Source organism: Anarrhichthys ocellatus, unplaced genomic scaffold, assembly GCF_004355925.1.
Source record: "Anarrhichthys ocellatus isolate YVR2014 unplaced genomic scaffold, GSC_Weel_1.0 scaffold1, whole genome shotgun sequence".
Lineage (NCBI taxonomy): Eukaryota > Metazoa > Chordata > Actinopteri > Perciformes > Anarhichadidae > Anarrhichthys > Anarrhichthys ocellatus.
In genome coordinates, this window is record NW_022280031.1 from 6596852 (window position 1) to 6602992 (window position 6141).

A 6141-nucleotide genomic window follows, 5' to 3' on the forward strand; every position below is an offset into this window, starting at 1 on the left:
TATATAATATACATGGCTTTCACTAGACTACAAAAACATACACCATGATGATTACTTGAGTTGTTCAGGCGCAGTGCATCTGCAAACTCCACTGTATAATGTGACATGGGTGTCAGTAGCAGTAATTACCCATCATTACCACAGAAATACACATGCAAGAAACACACACACACACACACACACACACACACACACACACACACACACACACACACATGAAAACAGCCACATTTTGCCACTTCTGCAGCTGCTATGATGCAGGGAATGTGGCCTTCTGGAATTTTTACTTCCGGAAGTACGATATACTCAGGCTCAGATCCCAACAACTTGTCAATAAATCCCATAAAACAATAAAATCCAACAGCACAAACATTGTCAGTGCAGTCACAATCAAATATCTTCTTCCTCTGTGCCATAGACCTCCATTGCTGTCCAAAAACTATTAAGAAGATATGTTGTTGTAGAGACATGTTGCTTTCCTATCATGTACATGGGCACTGTAGTTTATTGCTGTAAATGCTCACAAGCTCACCAAATATGTATTAATCCACTGTTGAAAATAGTCCCCACAAAACCCTATTTACACCAGCCTGAGTAACAGTTGTAAAAAACTATAGTGCCCATCTGTTTTAGAAAATAACTGCACTTTTTTAATAAACATAATGAAATATTTGTGACCTGTTTTAAAGATTTGCTTCTTGGAGCTAACGAGCTTGAGGCTGAGAACCACATGCAGGTTGGAGACATTGGGAACTGCTGAGAGATTGATTACTGTGCTGTTGGTTCAGGTTGGTTTTGTGGGATTTGTTGACAATAACAAAAAATTGAGCATATCGCCACCCTTATCCTAACTATCTATCTTATTTATTTACGAAGACAATCTTCACAAAGGACATAACTGATAAAGCCTTTTCCTTCTTCATCATTGTCTCTCAGCATGTTGTGGCTTTCTGTTCCGAAACGATGTTCAGAAGGCTGATTCAACCTGATGAGCATTTGCTCGGGAAGTATTAGGTAGCAGGGTTGACTTCGGCAGAGGCCTGGTGGACAGGCGTTCCTCTCTCTGGAGATTTATAGTTCTCTCTTGTGAATTATAAATGAGGTAAGCTCTGGGGCAGTGGCAGCATGTTGTGGCAATATTCAATCCAGCCCACCACGCTCCATCAGCTAAAAGACATCGACGTCTTTTCTCAAAAAGAGCTGCTTGCTGCTGACAGCTGGAATAATAATGGATGTAATGTTTTGTAAGAACTGATACTAGATCTGTTACATTGTTACTGTAAGGGTGATGAGCAGAAATAATATATTTTGTTCATGATATAAACTGATGTGCCATGATGCTTTCATATGTATCATATATCATGCATGTTTGGCATGGACTTCATTTAGAGCGTAGGTTTATATTTACTCTTACACTGAATTAAAACAACAAAGATATCAGAGCTTGCATATCATGCATATTTTTGTCATCAGACTTTTTCTTTTCAGGCTAATTTTCCTCCCTGAATGATCTATAGTAATTCTATTTCACACACCGAAATTCATTCAAAGCCACAGAGAGATGAACAAATGAATAAAGCCCTCGGTGAGAAAATAATAGCATAACAAGAACATTTACTTAGTTTCTTTGTATTAGAGAAGAACAATTAGGTTCTGTATAATCCTGCGCACATAAAATATGATTTTAGAACAAGATGTAAAAATGTATCCTAATCTGTGCCAAAACCCGGCAATAAAATCCTAGTTTTACAGTTGTAAAAAGTTATTATGATCTTTTAATGTTTGGCAGGTGACTCCATGTGTTTCTATGGTATGTTGTTGTCCTATGTGTCAATATTTATAATATTTATTTACAAGAATGTACACGGTAACTGGGTGTGTATCACAGTTGTGTTCAGGTACATGCATGTTCAAATGAGTTTTTGATGTGGATAAGTGCATGAGGCTATTTATAATAATGCATTACCAAAACAGGTGCTGGAGATATAACTGTAATCTCTGTTACAGTGGGTGAAGCAGGCAGCTACTGTACAGCATGCACAACACAATGGACACACTGCCACCATCTGGCTTAGCCGACACATTCAGGGGCCTGATCGAGAGGCAGGTTTGCTGAGTTATATGGATAACTTTAAAAAACAGAACACCATCTTAAACACGGGCTGTTATCCAGACAACTCAGTATATCTGCTTCTTGCAGCGGACTTCATGCCAGCAATGACTGACAGACTGAGAGGAGAATGTCTAATTAGTTCAAACACATATTTTTGTTGGGCAATTTTTCTTCCTGCATTTATTTTGGCTGCTAAAAATGGCAGTCTCATAGCGATAAACGCGCCCTCATCCATTTTGTTGGAACATATTATGAAGCAGAGAGACACGGTTACCATGAAATATGACACATGCTTTTATTTCAACACTTACTGCAAAATGTCTTGCTCTCCAGAAACTTATAGAGAATCAGATCATAAATTCTGACTGAAAGAACCAAAAAAACGTGCACATTGGACTCACTTTATTTATGATGAAGCTTTTGTAAATTCAGTACTTCAGAGAATTATTTGAATGGTGTCACAAGGACTTCAGTCTCTTTGTTGTTTTGTCAGATCATCATTGCTATTCAGTGTCTTGTTACCTTCCTGCAGGACACACTGCCATTTGGGCTCTTGATCACTGTAAGCATAAATAAATACCTGAAATCATCTTGTTGTCTCATCTGTCTGCATTTGGGTTCATTTCCTGTTTCCCTGCATTACCAATTGTAACAAATAGACTGAATTGCAGTTGTTGGTGTTTAAACTTTCTAAATTCAAAGAGCTGCTTCAAATGGAGATTTTTGGATTGTTAAAGAGGAAATCGTACCATCATCATACTAAAAACAATACATTTATGTAATTGATGAAAAGTATCTGCCTGAAAATAATTCAATGTATAGTAATTCCAGAGGAAAACCTTTACTGCATCACAGTGATTCAGAAAAAAAACAGCAACATTATGAATGACTCAGAACATCATGTATAATTTCCAATGCACAATGCATAAAGCTCCAGGCTGGTGAATGTTAACTGGAAGCATAACAAGTAGCGCTTTTAGTCGACTAATCAGTTAGTTGACAGAGAACTAATTGGCAACTATTTTTTACAATAGATTGATTGTTAAAAGTTATTCTGTAAAAAGTAATAAAGTCATTTTTAATGCAACAAATGGCATAAAAAGCTGTTTTGCCTCTAAAATATGGAGATTTTCCAGCTTTTCTTTGTTTTATCATAAACTGAATATATTTGGGATTTGGACAAAGAAATCAAGACATTTGAAGAAATCGTCTTGGACTTTGACAAACTGGAATGGACATTTGTCACTATATTGCCTGATATTTTATAGATCAAACGATCGATTCATTTAGAAAGTAATCCGCAGATTATTCGTGGATGAAACTAATCGTTAGTTTTATCCTTAATACAAAAGAATGACCCGAAAAGATACCATTGTGCCTCAGACACACACAGTCACTGTCTCACACTGTCTGCTGCGATACAAAGCCTTCCACCCAAAGTCTCTCCAAGGCACCATGCATCACTTCCCCCTTTATCTCCAGTAGCATCACTCCAACACGTTCACATGAAAGCTGAATGATGTGACAGATTTGTTGACAGTTTGTTAGTAAGGTATGTTAGCCATTTGTAAGGAATCTGTCCTTCAGTCAAGTCAGGTGTTGTAGAGCTTGACTGAACATAACCTCTTTGTGCTTTTGCTTTGATGTTGTTAAACACAGAGCTGCTTAATGTTCTCCCATGCCTCGGTACACCCGTGCTCAATGTGCATTTTGAATTGGAGTTGATTGTTTGTGTAGGTTGCGGAAATTATGTTTTGGTAAATGTGATGGCATTGTATTATTTCTGAGTGCGGCTCATATCTACGGGTAGTTATTATTGGCAGTCGGAGCTCTCTGGGGTTAGTGCAGCAGCGTCCTTTTTGCTATTTCTGAGTGCGAATGCGGAGTCTATTTTCAAGGTTGCCATGGAAACCATTGTATTTGTGGTGGCAGCGATTGGTGCTGCCAGCTGAGCAAGACTCGGCTATTTTTGTCATGAGTCAACACCTGACACACACACACACACACACACACACACACACACACACACACTCAGGTGTACATGCCTGAATACAGATGAATACAGACAGATACACTCACACAGTGCGCAAAACCACACCACGTACTTGTTTTGTTGTTTTAGTCACATATATATATGTATATACTGTTTCAGAGGCGTTATGTGTTACACAAGCATGTTTCCCGTCTCCCCTCAGCGGTGCCAGATATCTTGATTCATCTTCACCATGACAACAGTAGTAATCACTGTCCATTAAATATCTCCACCCGACTGCATTGTGTTTTCTTCTGTTCGGGCGTCCAGGCGTGTTGGAAGTATTGACAGGAAGAGACAGATGATGTTGTTAGCTTGTAATCAGTCAGGTCTAAGAGATCATAAGTTACTATAGGCTTGCATGAAATTCAAAATAGAGGAATCTGATTACAAAAAATGGGGATGGTCGTCTACTTTTGTGATGTGTAAGAGCTTTGAGGGTAAAGGCTGTTTGGAGTCTGAAATAAAGTTAACATGGTAACCTACTAGGGCGGCAAGTTACATCATAATGTCGCTTTCATTATCGATTCATCTGCCGATTATTTTCTTGATTAATCGATCAATTAGTCAGTAACAGTGACAAAGGCCCATCACAATTTACCTGGGCTGTTCTGATGCATTGAGTTCACTGATTTGTGGGCTGAAAGCACCAAACTGTTTGATATTGGGACCTCACTTCTCACAGTGACACCAGTGGCATTATTATAATGAGGCTAATAGGGAACTACATTTTAAAACACGCTTTCCAACGGTGTCAGAGGTGCAAGACGTGCCTTCTATGAAATGCAAATGTTATGTGTGTTATCGTTAACCTTACAAATGAGAATGAAAAAACACCTAAGCAGCTCCACGGCTGCTCCTTCAGAGGAGCTAGCTTTACCCATAATAACCCTGATTTCATTGTCCTCCACTGAGCAATGAGATGGACTGTATATGAAAAAGATCACCGTGGCAACAAGAGCCCCAGTTTGAGAAGCTGGGATAGTGGAGGCCGAGGCCTGACCTAATCAATGCCTCACTGTGTCGGCAAATCTCGTACTGGAGGGCACTTAAATCCGTGAAATTACAACCCAAATCATTACTGGCTGACTTAGACAAATAAACCGAGAGAGGAGCAAGAACTAAGAGGATGAGTTATCATGAACCGTGCATATTCCTATTTTTGAGTAAAGAGGTTATGAGGTCATCTCTGAAGCATTAAAGCATCCCTCATGAAGATGTTCCACAAAACTAAACATTCATGGCTGTGCTAACAGTCCTATAGGCTGTAATGCCATGACACACCAGAACATAATGCCTTGGGTGAATGAAGAATGGAGAGACAACTTTTCCATTGAGCGGTCAGGGTTTACAGCCCTGTTCTCATCAGCATGCTAACCTGCTAATGTTTTTTATTACATGTATTGGCCTACAGTTTGCATGGAAGCATTCTAACTGTGGATGTGACATGAAGTGTGACAGACCAGCATTTAGCATGTTAGTATGATAAAGTTATAGTACAGGCCTATAGCTAAAGAAGGCAAGAATTCGGTCTTTGTTTTGAGAGGTGTCCGGCAAGTAGATATTTTGACCTGATGTTGGAATTAGAGGGATACTTATAGATTCTAATAATATTTAAGATTATATATAATAATATATTTGATAGTATTATACCTACGTTTTCATAGAGGAAATTAGGCGCTCACCAAACTCATGACAATCCGATAATTGTTGAGATATATTAACACATATATTCATATTACAGTAGTTTTTGAGAAGTGTTGGACAAACATGAATATTTCATCACTCGTACCAACCTGATCAAAAATCAGCTTACACTGCTAATAACTGCAGCGCCAACATAACAAGTTCCCCACCATCATATTCAGTTCTTAATTTCCGAAGGTACATTTTACAAAGAAAAGAGGACACTAGGACCCTGTGGAGACGGCAGCTCTGTGTCCTGTTTCCAGCTGCCTCCTGCTCCATCTCTGCAGTCACTGTGTGTGAGTGGAGG